This window comes from Ornithorhynchus anatinus, chromosome 8 (genome assembly GCF_004115215.2).
Source record: "Ornithorhynchus anatinus isolate Pmale09 chromosome 8, mOrnAna1.pri.v4, whole genome shotgun sequence".
Classification (NCBI taxonomy): Eukaryota; Metazoa; Chordata; class Mammalia; order Monotremata; family Ornithorhynchidae; genus Ornithorhynchus; species Ornithorhynchus anatinus.
Window position 1 is genome coordinate 51,642,437 of NC_041735.1, and position 16,768 is coordinate 51,659,204.

The window sequence follows — 16,768 nt, forward strand, 5'->3', positions numbered from 1 at the left end:
TTTGAATGGGAGAGGAAGGGGCAGATCTGAGAAATGTTGTACAGGAAGAACTGTCAGGATTTGGTTGTAGATCGAATGTGAGAGGTGAAAGACAGTGAGGAGCTGAGTATGACACCCAAGTTGCAGGCTTCTGGAACAGGAGGAGTGTGAGGTTACTGATGGGGATGGGAATTCCTGGGCGGTGTGGAGGGGATTTGAAGGAGAGATGAAGTGTTAAATGGTGTTACTGGGGATGGGAAGTTTGTGGGGGTTGACAAGAGTGGAGGATGTGAATATGGGAGGGAGAGGAAATGGGACTTTGGGGGTTTGAGATGAGAATATCCAGGTTTTCTTCACTGGTGAGAGAAGGCCTCTGTCCCAAATATCACAGCCTTTACGCCATTCTAAAACCTGTGAAGGTTGGCTTCAGCCTCGCTGCTCCTGGAGCAGGCAGGAAGTGGCTGGCTTCCATCGGCCCCGCAGGACTGCTCTCGGAGTCTGGGCCTCGGGGTTACATGTGCTAGCCGTCTTTATGGTTGTGGGCCCTGAACCTACCTTAGAAGACACATTCACCATCTTGAGCAGTTTCACCAACTGGCCAGACAAGATGTCTGACAATGAGGTCCTGGAATGCAGCCAGCTCACCAGAACTGAGGCAGTGCTCACTGCAACATAGCTTTTCTGGGAAAAACAAGGGGAGAATGATTTTAGCAGGTTTTCAAAGCTGCTATAGGGTGAACTGAAAGGGGGCATGTGCAAGATGTGGGGCAGAATAGAGGTGCTAAGGACAGAGTGAAGCACAAGTAAAGGTCAAGGAATGTGATATAGCCTTAGGCTGCCCTATAGATATACTGTTTTGATGGGAAACGAGCTGGTCGCCTTGAATGGAGGATTCACTGGGGAGTCACAGGGCCTGGGCTGCAAATCTATTTGGCAGGGCCTTGAAGCTATTTTAATTGGTCTTGGAAAAATCAGAATGAAAAAGCTATTAATCAGTAATGTATTTTTACTTTCTTAGTATAATGCAGCACCCAGATGGTGGATACTGTGCCAAAAGAAAAATCAATCGATATATTCGGAGCAGATATGATGTGCAGAGCATTGTATTAAACACTTTTAGAAAAATGATCCAGGAAACAAGTGAAGTAAGGACTAGAGAAGGAAGAGACAGGAGGCAGGGAGGTCAGCAAGGAGGCTGATGCAGTTAGTCAAGGTGGGATATGATAAGTGCTTAGCTTAGCATGATAGCAGTTTGGTTGGAGAAGAAAGGGCAGATTTTAGTGATGTTCTGAAGGGAGAACTGACAGGATTTGGGGACAATTTGCATGATCAATTGTCGGAATATTCAAGTTGCATGTTTTGATCTGATGATTTCGGTATCTGAGTGTTTATTGGGTTGCACTTACAGAGTTGTAAGTAGTTTGATAGGAAATAGAGTCGCCCTTGGAATTTCAAGATAATTATTGTGGTATTTGTTAAGTGCTGGAGAACATACAAAATAATCAGGTTGGGCACAGTCCCTGTTCCGCATACAACTCACAAAGTAGGTGGGAGAGTAGGTATTTAAACCCCCAGTTTATAGATGAGAGGCTCAGTGAAGTTAAGTGATTTGCTCAAGGTCACACAACAGGCAAGTGGCAGAGCCAGATTTAGGATCAGGTCCTCTTACTCCCCAAGCCCGTGTTCTTTGCCAGGCTGCAAACCTCCAAGCATTTTGGTACAGAGCAATACCTCCGAAGTGCTTCATAAAGATCAGGATATTGAGGCAGTTGTGAAAGCAGAGATAGATTCTGCAAGCAGTGAGCTCCATCTCCTAGCAAGGAATTCTCTTTCTGGGCACAACATGCCAGTTGCACAGAAGCAGAATATAGGAGTACGTGGTTAGCTTTGAAAATGAAGGAAAACTATATATAAAAACAAAATTTTTTAAAAATCAAATTGACTCTTCTCAATTGGTGTATCTATTTTGATTAAGAAATCAGGCAAATAGATCTGGCAAATAGATTTTTTAAATACTCTGGTCATCTGAATAAAAGCAGATGAGAATCTGATTTGTAGGCTTAATGTTGTGTTGTCACAACTTGAATGTTACAGCAATTGATCATGCAAATTGTCACCAATTCCTGTCAGTTCTCCCTTCAGAACATCACTAAAATCTGCCCTTTCTTCTCCATCCAAACTGCCATTATGCTAAGCTAAGCACTTATCATATCTCACCTTGACTAACTGCATCAGCCTCCTCGCTGACCTCCCTGCCTCCTGTCTCTTCCTTCTCTAGTCCTTACTTCACTCGTTTTTTGATGAAGAGATCAGGCAGATCTATTTGCCTTTAAGAAAGAAGAGTCTTACCATCACAAGGTGGCAGGTTTTTGAATCAATAAAACATTAACAAAAAATATTTTTCCAGATTTTCCTACCCTCCTTTTCAAAATAGAGCCCAAGAGTATAAATTTGACAATACAACACTGAGCCTACAATTCAGATTCTCATCTGCTTTTATTCAGATGACGCGAGTATTTAAAAAAAAGAAGTTTTCAGGCTATCCTTCCTTGATTCTTATCAGCCCCATTTCAGAGGATGTGAAAATCACGTAATTCACGTGACAATCCGAGTTTTCCTCTGTTTAGAGAACAATTTGCAGAGGAAGTTGTGACCTCCCATGGTCACAACTTTCATGGGTGAAAATTTAACCTTTGTACATTGAGATGGCGGAATTGGGGTGAGGATACAGAAAAAAAATTCAGATTTCTCTGCATTTTGTTTTCTTAACGCAGAGGAATGTCCTGTCATATGACTCTGCCAAGTCGTCTGGAATGGAGCCACTTATTTAGTTCAAATCTGGCCATCCGCCAAACTTGTATTTAAAACACTTTGATAATTTGAAGGTGCAACTTCCGAAAGATTGTATTGTTTCCTCCTGGAGAGATTGCATAGACTTTCCCTTTCAAACTGCACTTCTTGTTCTTTTTTCAGGAAATATAAGATGTTTCTGTCATGTAGGAATTTCAGAATAGACAGTAGTAGTCTTTTATTATAAATTTGATGATCTGTTGTATTTTATATATATATATATATATATGCATATATATGTGTACATACATGCACATATGTGTGTGTGTGTGTGTGTATAAATACTGTAGAAAGCAACAATCCCCCATGCAGTGAGGGTCTCTGGAAGTGTAGTATGATTGAAGCCTTTACTACTTCCTGATATGTCTCAGATTGAAAGATCTATAGAAATGCAAAATCCTTTACAAACATTCAGTCAAGACTTATGACATCCCTGGGCATTGAGCCCAGTGATGCACCCCATCCTGCCCCCCGCAGCATTTTACATTTTCATAAAAGGCACAGAGAGGTTGAGGAGATTTTCCCAAGTCACTCTAACAAATCAGTGAAGCACCAGGATTCTATTCTCAGTGGGCAGAGAACGTGTCTAGCGACTCTGTCATATTATATTCTTCAAGTGCTTAGTACGGTGCTCTGCACACAGTAAGCACTCAATAAATACCATTGCTTGCTTGCTTGATTATCTAATCTCCCAAACCCCTGCCTCTGTGTCAGTGAAAAATGTAATGGGTCTTGAATTGTTGTAGTCATTGCTAAGGGGTTGGAGTGGATTAGACATGGGGCTCCTATGGTGATGATAGGATCATGCCCTTGTTGCCTTTAGGGTTACCTGTTAACTATTTGAGTGGGGGACCTTGAAGGGGAATTAAGGAGCAAAGTCTTATCAGAGTCATACTGTGGAAACTCCATTTTTTCCTACCTTAGGCCACACATCCTTTCCAGGCTGTGTAAATCACAAATTCACAAGGCAGTGCCACAGCAGGGCAGAAGTGAGTCTGCTCATGGTTACGAGGGGTGGGGGTATAGATCTGCCACTCCACTCTTCTCTGCAGGAGGGCAAAAGCCTCCCTTACACATCCTTATGACAGCCCACGTTCATGGAGTAATTGAGCTCATGAGGTCACCTTTCGGCTTTCTCGTCAAAAGGTTAAATAGTCCCAGTCCTTTCACTTCTCTTTGCTGGTCTGATTTTCTGACCCCAGGCATCACTGTAACTCTCTTTTGAACTCTTTCCAAGTTCTCTTTATCCCTCGAGTTGCGGAGCCCTGGACTGAACACAAAATTGTGAGAAGAGTTTGACCAATGCTAAATGTAATGGGAGCTTACCAAATAAATAATACAAATATCCCTAGAGATGTAGTGTTGATCTGATATTGAAGGAACTGCTTTCCATAATGGTTTCAGTCTGTTCTTGATGGCCATAGAGTCATAATGGGAAGGATCTCCAGAAGTGAAATATTCATGAACAGCTCAGTAAGATATCAAAACATGGCCTCCTCATGTAATGGGAATAATTATGTTTGGGAAAATGATTGTAGCCCTCTTCTCAGGAAAGAGCATTCAGTTGATTCCTGGGAGCTGCCAAAAGATGCAAGGACAATCCAGTCAGAATATGAGAATTGCTCATATTCTGCTAAGATCTGCATATGAGATGAGCTGTTAAATGTCACTGAGGATACCTGCTTCTTCAGAGGCAAAAATAAAGTTCAAAATTGAGTCCCAAGTGTGCCAAATGGTCCCTGGACAGTAGCAGATGAGTCAACTAACCTTGTAAAATTTTGTTAAAGTTCTTTCCAAGTGAGAATAAAACTGTGCTTCCTCCTCTTCCCTATCCCAAATGCTTGCTTTTTCTTAAAGTTAACAGTAGTTAGAGATGAAGTTTATTCACAGTTTCAAGAATGAATGTCTGTCTGGACATTCTCAGTTCCAAAGATAATACCTTAGAATGTGATGAAAAAGTGGAAAAACCTCTCATAAAAGCTAGCTATCGTGTTCCCCACCATATGAACTCCAAACATGCGCGCACACACACACACACACACACACCACATCCCCCTCCTTTCCCCTGCCTCCAAAGGTATTATTACTAACAGTGAGATCTTATGAGCTTACAGTCCTCTAGACTGTAAGCTGGTTGTGGCCAGGGAACATGTCTACCAACTCAATTGTATTGTACTCTCCCCAGTGTTTAGTACAGTGCTCTGCACACTGTAAGCGCTCAATAAATGCCAATGATGATGAAGTCCGTGTGCTTAGGGCTGGAAGAACAATGCTCAACGCCTAATTCCTTTTGTACCTTGCACTTAGGAAGATTGCTCTTCGATCCCGTGGCGCATTGAAATTCTCAGTGCGTAATGTTGTTTTGGTTCCTTGACGGATTGGTGCATTTTACACTATGGGGTGTTAACCATGTGAAATACTTCCAGCTGATCCAGTTTGAGGGGTTTTAGCAGTTCACGATTGGACCTTCTGGCCCTGGTCTTTGGGTGGTAATAGAGATGTGGGCAATGTGTTTACCCGCCCCCTTGTAACAGGCTGGGACTGCGCCCCAGCAAGGAATGAAATGAGAAACTTCGGGTTTCTTTTCTTTCTATTGAAAAAAGCTGACAAAAAAATAAATCCCCAGGGGGCCAGCAGTAGTCCAGTGTGGGGGCAACCCCCCAGGCCAGCGTGCACTGCAGCCGCAGCCTGGCCTAGCGTGGGGAGAGGTGACCTGTATCTCTGTCCCAGCTGGCCTTGGTTGTCCCTGTGTCTGGTCAGAGCTGACCCTGCCAATGGCCCGCCTATGCCTTGGGGCCCAGCAGCATTGGCAGCCAGCCCAATGTCTTCACCGTGCCCGCACCTCCGCTGTGGCTGTGGAGTCAGAATGCATCAATGACTGGCCATGGGCGGCACCATGTTGAGTCACAGTTCAAACCCTTCTACTGGGAATGGTAGATCTGATAGGACACCCAGACACATTTGTAAACCAAACAAGTCCTTATGTAACCACACCCCCTTCATGGCCCCTCTTTTCATTAGGCCACACTAACTCCCATTTCCAGTGTGACCCCTTAGACTAAGTTGAACAGACCGGATCTAGCCCGCAACCCACCTTTACTCCACTGGAGAATAGGAAAGAATCTAACAAAACTCTTCTGATGGTCTCATGGAGTAGTTTTGGGCTGCTGATAACCTTCTAAAATTAAGTAAGTAGTTCACTAGTAACTTCTTCACTAGTTGTCAGAGAACTCTGCTTTTGTAAGGACGGCAAACTACCAATATAGAAGCCATGAAGTTGTTCTCAGCATTTCTCTTGTTTCTGGTATGGTGCAAAATCATGTCCACTGAACCCCAGTTTGGGGAACATAAGATTAGCAATATTCCATAGGGGTTGGTTCAGGAGGACTCTGGCTAGGATTTTGCAAATTGTGGAGCGGGATTGACAGAACATGTCGATGCCAATACCAGTGTATTTTATCCAGGTCACTGGGTAGGCAGAGATATATAAGCCAAGTGGGTTGGTATCCCTAGAACCAACTATTATGTGGCTACATTCCTAAATAGGGATACACCTTATTTCATGCTTCTTAATTGATTCCATTAAAATAGACTGGAAAAAATATTAACATTCAAATTCAATAGCGCTCATGCGGAAGCGCTAAAAAAAGAACATTATAGTGGACAATCAGTTGGACAGTCGTACCACATTTCTGTCTGGGTAACAGAAAAGCTATTTACTGAAAGGGCAATTTATTTTTCTTGTATCTTGATGTCCTGAATTTCAGAATTTCATTCTGCATTTCCAGAAGCCCCTCAGAAGATGAACACCATTTATCCTCATTAGATCAATGCTTGAATGGCAATCGCTTTTGCATTGTACACTTCTAAAGATCGCCCTTTGCTGCACGGTTGCACTGATACCCTCAGTGGGTAATGCTCTCTTCATTGTTCTCTCTTTGTATCATTATCTAACGAAGGTCTTTTCTCCAAGACAAATTTCACTCCATTTCTGATTGCTGCATACCAGGTTGACCTGCCTTTTGCTGTTTTCTTCCAGCTGTAGATTTAGATATCAGGGCTGGAAGCATAAAAGTGTTTGAGAGACAACCAAATGAGGGATTTAAATGCAGCAGTTTAAGAAACAGGAAAATAAAGGAACTAGGTTGATACACCCTGCAGATAAACTAAAAAAAATGGCTATGTTATAGAGTAGAACCTTATCAAGGCTTTGTAGCAGATATCTAATTAAAAAAGATACATAATTAAAATAGAGTAATTAACTGTTTTGTAATTAAATACAAAAATAATTACATTTGGAATTAAACACGATAAAATCTAGTTGTCAGTACAGGATTAATTTGTGTTTCAATCTGATGAATTATTTTCATTGTTATTCTGATTGAGTCTCCGAGGAAAGGAATTGGACCTTTTAAACTCCATGGTATTCAGTGGAGGGATCCAGGGCCTTGATTGCTGTTGGTGGATTCTCCTAGTGATTAAAGCTGGATACTCATTCCAAGGTATTTCTCTAGGCATGAGATGAAGCCTTTGATTCTTTGAAAAGAGGAAAAAGGAGCCATCTTCAAAGAACTAAGGCAGTTTTCTGAAAATTGCACATGACTTGTGGGGTGTTTTTGTCAGTAATGGGTTACAAGGACCAGGGGATGTGTTTTAAATTTGGCTCCATTGCCTCCTTCACTTTTTGTTTGTTGATTTGTTTCACCATCTTTGCTTTACAAGTTACTCTGGGCCTGTGTCCCCTAAAGTTAAATAAAAGAAGGCAAAACCAGGCCTGAAATGGGTAGTTTCATGGAACCTCTCTCATCTGGTTTCTCTTTTTAGCTAAGTGCCCCCTCACTGGCAAGAAGCGTATTCTTGGGTAACATAAAAGGGGGGTCTCTCTCTTTTCTGTCTCTGCTCTCTCCTCTCTCATATAACGATGGTATTAATAAAACACTTTCTAAGTGCCAAACACTGTACTAAGCATTTGGGTAGACATGGGATTATCAGATTATGAGGCAGTGTAGCCTTGTGGAAAGAGCGTGAGACTGGCAATAAGGAGACCTACGTTCCAGGCCCGGCTCTGCCATTTGCCTGCTGTATGACCTTGGGTAAATCATTTAACTTCTCTGTGCCTCAGTTTCCTCATCTGTAAAATGGAGATGAGATACCTGCCCTTTCCCCATCTTTGACTGTGAGCCGTATGTGGGACAGGGACTGTGTTCAATGTGTTTATCTTGTATGTATGCCACTCAATAACATTATTATTATTATATACAGTCTCTTTCTACATGGAGCTTAATATCTAAGAGGGAAGGGGGGCAGGCATTTTATCTCCATTTTTCAGAAGAGAAAACCAAAGCTCAGAAAAGTAAAATTACTTAGCCAAGGTCAAACAGCAGTAGATGAAGCTGGCCCTAGAACCTGGGTCTCCTATCTGCTGACTCCTAATTCCATAGTCTTTCCCTATCATGCTCTCTGTCTCTCTCTCTCTCTCTCTCTCTCCTGATTTCCTCTATCCTCTCCCTTTCTCCCTCTTCTCTCTCACCCTCTCCTTTACCTTCCTCCCCCTTCCTCTCTCTTCCCCTCTTCTTTCCTCCTTCCTCTGCCCCTCCCTTCCCTTCATCCTGCCCTTTCCTCTTCCCCTCACCCCCACTCCCTCTCTCACCCTCTCTTTTTCTCTCTCACTCCCATTAAATCCAGACCCAAACCATATTGAATTCTATCTATTCACAAGGCTTTAATCATCCAACATGGCAGTTAACCAAATCATCATAGAGTGCTTCTTAGAAACCAGCTCTTGCTTTGAGAGACCTGAAGCAGACCACTAAGAGAGGAGAACTGTTTCTCTAATGACCACTCATCGTTGCTCTGTTGACACACTGACTGCATTTACCCACCTAACTCCCCATGAGAAGCTGGGCAGCTTTGTAGGTGAGTCAGACATTGAGGTGTTCCCATGTTTGTGAGCCAGCATTCAACAGAATAGCCAGTCATGGTCTAGTATTCACCCTCTATTACTTAGATCTTTTTCTTCTCTTTGGAAGCATCAGTTTTCAAAGCATTCTTTGTCTGTCTACACTAAGGTGCCAGTCCATAAAACCCAGTGTTTAAATATCTCAGAGGTATAACAAGGTGGCACTGAAAGTATATGTATTTATTGAGGGCCCCCAAAGCACATAAACATTTTAGGCACTTGTCTACTATTTTTTTCCGAGCTTTGAGAAACAGGCAGTTTAAACTGTACTGCTGTCATGTGTATCAATCAATCAGTAGTATTTATTACGCACTGACTCTATGCAGAGCACTGTACTAAATACCTGGGAGAGTACAATACGATGAGTTAACACGATCTCTACCCTCAAGAACCTTACAGTCTAGCGGATGACAGACACTATAATAAATTGCTAAATTTATAAGATAAAATATCCATAAATAAAGTGTATAATAATAATAATAATTGTGGTATTTGTTAAGCTTAAGCATTTACTATGTGTCAGACACTGTACTAAATATTGGGGTAGATACAAAATAATCAGATCCCACATGGGGCTCAAAGTCTAAGTAGGAGGGATAAGTGTTTAGTACAGTGCTCTGCACACAGTAAGTACTCAATAAATATGATTAAATGAATGACCAGGTATTGAATCCCCTTTTGAAGATGAAGGAATTGAGGCACAAAGAGGTTAAGTGATTTGCCCAAGATGACACAGCAGGCAAGTGGTGGATCAGGGATTAGAACCCAGGTCCTCCCAAGCCCATGATCTTTCCGCTAAGCCCCACTGCTTCTAAACTTTGCAGGGATTTAAGGAAGGAGAGATATGGTTGTCCAATATTAAAGGGGAAACAAGGACACACTATCCCTTATTCCCCAGAGGGCAGTCCAGTGGTGTGACTTCAGGTCAGGTTTGCCAAAGTTTGTCATTCTGGTTCAGTGTAGCCCTGGGAAGTGCAGCCTTGCTTCACATAAGTCCCAACCCAGAGATCCTGAGGATATCAGATTGAACTGGCCTGGACAGGTTCAAGGTGCTGGCTACTGATAGATAAGAGCCCTAGGAGCAAGATTTGTGGACTGTCTCTACACTTTCCAGTTTTCTGGAAGACTTTTTTTTATCATCTTAGTGGCCAAAACACCCATGAGGTCTTGCATTTGTAAAATGGATTCTCTTGGCTGGATGAAAAGAAAGAGGCACATAAATGTGCCAGTAGAATTCAGGTGATTTGTCAAGCAGTTGTAATGCCATAATAAAGTTAAAGCAAAACACAAAACCAGACTCTGGTTTGGGGCTTGGCAACTGGAAGGTTGCTGATGTTTAGAGCATAATATCATGTCTCCTTACCTCTGGTGCAGGGAAGCAACTTCCTGTCAATGCTTCATCTGCAATTCCGTGCCTGCCCCAAGTGTAAGATATTATTAGGTAGCACCATCCAAACGCCTGTAAGTGAAGGGTAGCATATGTAGTAAATCTTCTCATATGAGTTGGGCACCATGTATCTTATATAAGAAATACTATTCCCTCAAGAAATATCTAAGATAGATGGACAGTGATGGCAGGACATCCTCTCATTCTGCAGCAATTTCAAGACCATAGAGCCCATTGCCAGAAAGTAACTGTAGGTTAAGACCAAGCTCTCCTCCTGTCTGTGTTGTTATTGATCAAGGTTAAGAAAACTCAGCAGTCCTGATCAATAGCCAGATGATCTAGGAGTCTTATCCTTCCCAAGGTCCAAAGCAAGAAGCGCACGATGGAGTCTGACAGCGATGGTGTCTTTGGTCAGGGCCGACAACTGAGGCTCAGGTCTGAGACTGTGGGACGGAGAACCCATGTGGAGGAATGGATTCTAGCGCTCATGGCTTCCACAGCGCCAATCCCACTTTCTCACCCCTGCCAGTCATGTTCCCACCAGGGTATGGAATGTAAAGAATGAGTAGGCAACAGAACACTACAGAGTGCATTTGCAATCTTCACCCACATTAACCAGCTTGGCCGAACTGGGGCTGGATCCCAGGTCTCTTAATTTCACTGGATCAGACAGCAGATCTAAGAAGCCCATAAAAATAGATCCAATTTACTCGGGGAACAATAAGTGTAACACTGTTTTATCCAAGTGGGGCTGGGATGGCCTAGAGCCATATTTCCTTACTTTCCTTTCAGCTCCCATTTTGACCTTTATCTGTAGGAGTAAGTAGAGAGGCCATTTTGAGGTAATTGGTCAAAATGCTGACGTTGTAGTGCTGTAGCTCTGACTTCAGTTCTCATCCCAGGGAGATTCTAAGAACATAATAATTGTGCTCCACTAGACTCTAAGCTTGTTGTGGGCAGGAAATGTGTCTATTATATTGTTATATTGTACTGTCCCATGCACTTAGTACAGTACTCTGTACACAGTAAGCTTGCAATAAATATGATTAAATAAACAGTAAGTGCTCAGTAAATACAATTGATTGATATTAATGTGACCTAGAGAGATCTCAGCAGAAATACAATTCCTAGTGATTCTGATTCATTTGGATATCATCAGAGTGTTGACTTTTCCAAGGACTCATTTTGTAAACTGGTCCACCTAGGTTTCCTCAGATATATTTCTTTATTTTGTGGAGAGAGCGGTGTGTAGAATAAGAGCAAGAAATCCGAGTTTCTAAGTTGTCTAGGTCAGCCTGGCACTTGGAGAGTTACGTAACATTTCTGAACCCCGAGGATTCCATTTTTTGATGGAGAAAATGTTTGGAAACCCCTCCTGGTGGGTGTCCGATGAATAATTGAAAAGTAACATAGTTCCGATATTCTAGAATTATTGGTTTCCACAGATATATCTGAGACAGCAACTTTCATCTGATATTTTAGCTTGCTGCAAAAGAAAAGAACAGAGATATGAAACTCTGGAGGATCAGGATTTCTAATGGAAAAGTGAGCTGAAGCTGAATCTAAACTAGTAAGTGGGGACTACTCTCCAGTACTCCTTAAAGAGGTGACAAAGTGTTCAAGCGACAGGATTTGTGCTTTTCGTGTTTCCTTGTAGGAATTCATGTTCATTGTGAGGAAATTGCATATCTGCCCACTCCAGGAAAGGGCTTCAGAGAGGAGAATTGACTACGGGTGCTAGCTCTCTCCAGTTCCCCTGTTTACCACTTTTGAGCAGCCAAATTGGATAAGTGCAGTATTGATTAATTGCAATTTTTTTTGGAATACATATCTTATAATTAATGCATTAAGGAGCTGAACAAGCAATAAGGCCAAATGGACTTCAAAACCCAGCGAATTGTCTCCATCCAACTTGGTCTGATTTATAACCATTACCTCCTGCCAGGAGGCAGCCGCCCTCTCTGAGCTCCATTAAGACCCACACCTGATTGGAACCTGCAAAATCTTTGTTTTTTTTCCTTTCAAGAGGCGGTTCATAATGGACTTTGTGGCATGGGGATGAGCTCTTCTCTGTGATGGAAGACAATATGTAAAGTGAGTGAGACTGGATAAACTGAAATGAATAGGCTTTACAATATGCATCGATCAGAGCCATGAGACAGAACACTGTTTCATCTCCTGAGCACTTGGACCTTTACCCCTTGCAAGGGGGCTACTGGGAAAGAACGAGAGGTTAGATTACAGTCCCGTTAGTTTGGAGATTCCTCGGGGGTGGGGATTGTAACTTCCATCTCGATTGTACTCTCCCAAGGGCATGGTACCACGCTCTACGCACAGTAGGCTTTTAGTCCATGCTATTGATTGATTGATTGATTGACGAGAGGGTAGAAATGGCAGTTATTGAGCACCTCTGAGGGCGTTACACTGGACTAAGAATGTGGGAGATCCAAAAGTCCTTGTGTGTTAGTGGGGTTCTGGGAGAGAGAGAAAGGGAAGAGTCCTTTTGGCACCACAGTGTCTTGGTCACTGTCTTGGTTATTTTTCAGCCCTGACGTGATTTCCCCAAATGAACAGCTGATCATTTAGTTATTACTGATAGTCAACACTGAACAGATACCAGTGAATTAAGCAGCGTGGCTCAGTGGAAAGAGCACGGGCTTTGGAGTCAGAGGTCATGAGTTCGAATCCCAGCTCTGCCACTTGTCAGCTGTGTGACTGTGGGCAAGTCACTTAACTTCTCTGTGCCTCAGTTACCTCATCTGTAAAATGGGGATTAAGACTGTGAGCCCCACGTCGGACAACCTGATTCCCCTATGTCTACCCCAGCGCTTAGAACAGTGCTCGGCACATAGTAAGCGCTTAACAAATACCAACATTATTATTATTATTATTAATTAAAAAGTGCTGCTGGTGCATCATTAAATTGAGCAAAATAGGATTTGGCTGTAGTAAGGGGATCGGTGTGCGTAGTTGTGCCTAAAGTGCATGTCCAAACAGAGAGCTGTGCTATTCAGCTATCTATCAAATGTTCCTAAATTCTCTCTGTTAATCACCCCTAATCACTGTCATGCCTAAGTCTACCTGCTAATTTATCAGCTTGATTTGGTTTTTATTTCATTGGCTCGTCACCAGTAGGGAAATGGTGGGCCAAGCTCTGATTACCTAGAAGAACCCTGGCAACCTGAGAGCTTGGAAGAGTCTATTTTGAGGATACAGGGTTTGGGGCTCTCTCTTGACCATGTCCCCTCTCTCACATGATATGCTCCCAAAGAGAAGTGCTGGGGCTTAGTGGATAGAGCATGGGCCTGAGAATCAGAAAGACCTGGTTCTAATACCAGCTCTGCCACTTGTCTGCTGGGTGACTTTGAGCAAGTCACTTCACTTCTCTGTGTTGGTAGATGCAATTACTGCTGACACAGAGCTAAGAGTTAAATCTGCAAAGACAATACACCCATACAGAAATAATTTGCATATGTGATTTGAGATTTGTGGAGAAGCTGAGAGAGAATTATTATTATTATGGTATTATTATGGTATTTATTGAGCGTTACTATGTGCCATTCACTGTTCTGAACCCTGAGATAGATACAGGTCAATCAGGTCTGACACACTCCCCTTCCGACAAGGGACTCACAGTCTTAGTAGGAGGGAGTAGGATTTAATCCCCATTTTACAGTTGAGGAAACTGAGACGTGGAAAAGTTAAGTGACTTTACCAAGGTCACACGGCAGACAAATGGTAGAACCAGTATTAGAACCCAGGTCCTCTGACTCCCAGGCCCCCGCCATTCCCTTTCATTAGACCACATTGCTTCAAAGTTTTCAGTTAACAAACATTCTGTCATAGTCACTCACCTTTTGGAAACTCAATTTTTTTTCAAGTTCAGAACACTTCGTAGGCATTGTCTAGCTTCTAAAATATCCTACAGTGTGGACAGCAAAGAGATAGCATAAGAATGTCTTTCAACACCCAAAATACTCATTGTATGCCTTTCCATGCATGTAAAAGATCACTGTGATACTTGATACCTGTCACATCTAAGGCTACCTGCTAATTTATCAGTTGATTAGGTTTTCATTTCAGTGGCTTGCCATCAGTGGGCATATGGTAGGCCAAGAATTGACAAGACTGATGCTGACTGATTTATCCCTGGTTATTTAGAAGATCCTTGGCATGCTAAGAACTTGGAAACAGTCTATTTGGGGGAGTCCAGGGTTCTTGATCTCATTCATTTCCATAGTTTCAACTACCATTTCTAAGTGGATGATTCCCAAATCTACTTCTCCAGCCCTGATCTCTCCACTTCTTTGCAGTCTCACATTTCCGCTTGTCTTCAGGACATCTCTATGTGGATGTTCTGCTGAAACGTTGAAGTTATCATGACCTAAACAGAACTCCTCAACTTTCCAACCAAACCCTGTCCTCCTCAAGACTTTCCCATCAATGTAGACAACATCACCACCTTCCCTATCTCACAAGTCCATAGCCATGGCATTATCCTCCACTCATCCCACCCCCATATTCAATCTGTCACCAAACTCTTCATTCAATTATTTCTCCCCTGATAAGACTGTAAGCCCATCAAAAGGCAGGGACTGTCTCTATCTGTTGCCGATTTGTTCATTCCAAGCGCTTAGTACAGTGCTCTGCACATAGTAAGCGCTCAATAAATACTATTGAATGAATGAATGAATAATGAGTGCTTACTGTGTGCAAAGCACAATATTAAGTGCTTGGGAGAGTACAATACAACTTTAAGCAGACACATTCTCTGCCTACAATGAGTTTACAGTCTAGATGAGGGGAGATCGACATTACTATAAATAAATAAATACAGATATGTACATAAGTGCTGTGGGGCTGGGAGTGGGGAAGAACAAAGGGAGCAAATCAGGGTGATACAGAAGGGGGTGGGAAATGTGCCTTCAATTAGGCTTTTTAGGGGGAGAGAGTAATTGTCTCTTCAGGAGGGAGGGAATTCCAGGCTAGTGGCAGGACATGGGCGAGGTGTCAGCAGTGAGACACTGAGAAAAGGTAAGTATTAGAGGAGTGAAGAAGGCGGGCTGGGTTGTAGTAAGAGAGTAGCAAGGTGAGGTAGGAGAGGACAAGGTGATGGAGTGCTTTAGAGGAGATTTTGTTCGATATGGAGGTGGATGGGCAACACTGGAGTTTTTTGAGGAGTGAGGTGATGTGTCCTGAATATTTTTGTAGAAAAATTATCTGGGCTGCAGAGTGAAGCATGGATGAGTTGGGAGAGGCCTGGAGGCTGGGAGGTCAGCAAGGAGGCAGATGCAGTAATCCAGGTGGGATAGGATGAGTGATTGTATTAATGTGGTAGCAATTTGAATGGAGAGGAAAGGGCAGAATTTAGCTGTTGGTTCTACCTTCACAACATCTCTGAAATCCACTACTACTACCGTGATTCAAGCACTTATCATATCCTGCCTTGGCTGCTGCCTCAGCCTCCTTGTTGACCTCCCTGTCTCCTGTCTCTCCCCTCTCCGATCCATACGCCACTCTGTGGCCCAGATCATTTTTCTGAAAAAACGTTCAGTCTATGTCTCCCCACTCCACCTTCAAAGAAGTCACGATCTCCACCCTCAAAGACCTCGCAAAAGTAAAACGTTCGTTTTATTCATTTCAAATGAACTGTTTGAAATATTGTGCTGGCTGGAAAATTTGGGGTATGTACTCACAAGGCTGCTTTTAACTATGGGCTTATTCCAAAGGCTAGAGATCCAAAAACAGCAGGATACAGAGGAAGTGGAATGGGTGAGAATGTTGTCCTTTCTTTTCTGTCCAGCGGAGCATCAGATGTGACATGGAGACTTGCTATCCCAAAGAGTTGACGAGCCTCAGCGAGCCGAGTTTCCTGCATTCTGCTATTCCCTTGACTGGTTATTTTCTCCAGACTATTTAGTCTTTCCTTTAGTGCTTTTCTTTTCTTGGACTTCCTTGATTTCTTTAAAGGGATGCCTCTACCTAAGGTCAGTCTGATGGGTGGGACTATGGCCCAGAAAATCTTTTTCGGGGAGCAAAGGGGGCTCTTTTGACATGACCTGATTGTTGTTCAGACCGTGTTCTCCTGCCAGGAAGCCCAAGTCAAGATCGATTGATAGACTTGGGGCAGCCCCCACCCTCCCCCAGGGCTCCTCCAGGGGTGTATACATTCATTTATTTATACACAGTCATACATTTAAAAATATAATTTATTTATATGAGTGTCTGTCTCCCCCACTCTAGACTGTAAGCTCGTTGTTGGCAGGAGTATGTCTACCAACTCTCTTATAGTGTACTCTCCCAAGCACTTAGTGTACAGTATTCTGCACACAGTAAATGCTCAATAAATGCCATCGATTGATCGATAGCGGGTGGACCCTAGAGACCAGATTCCAGATCATCTTTGCACCCTAGGAAGGCGTGATGGGTGTGTGGCTGACTTCCCTGCCACATATTATGTGTCTGTCTTGCTATTCGGTGGGGCTGGGGCTCACGCTGAACCAGAACAGGGGAACAGGATACCAAGACAAGGTCCTAGGACTTGCGCAGAACCAACCTGCCTCCCTGGGGCTCTTCAGACCCTAGGTCTGCCA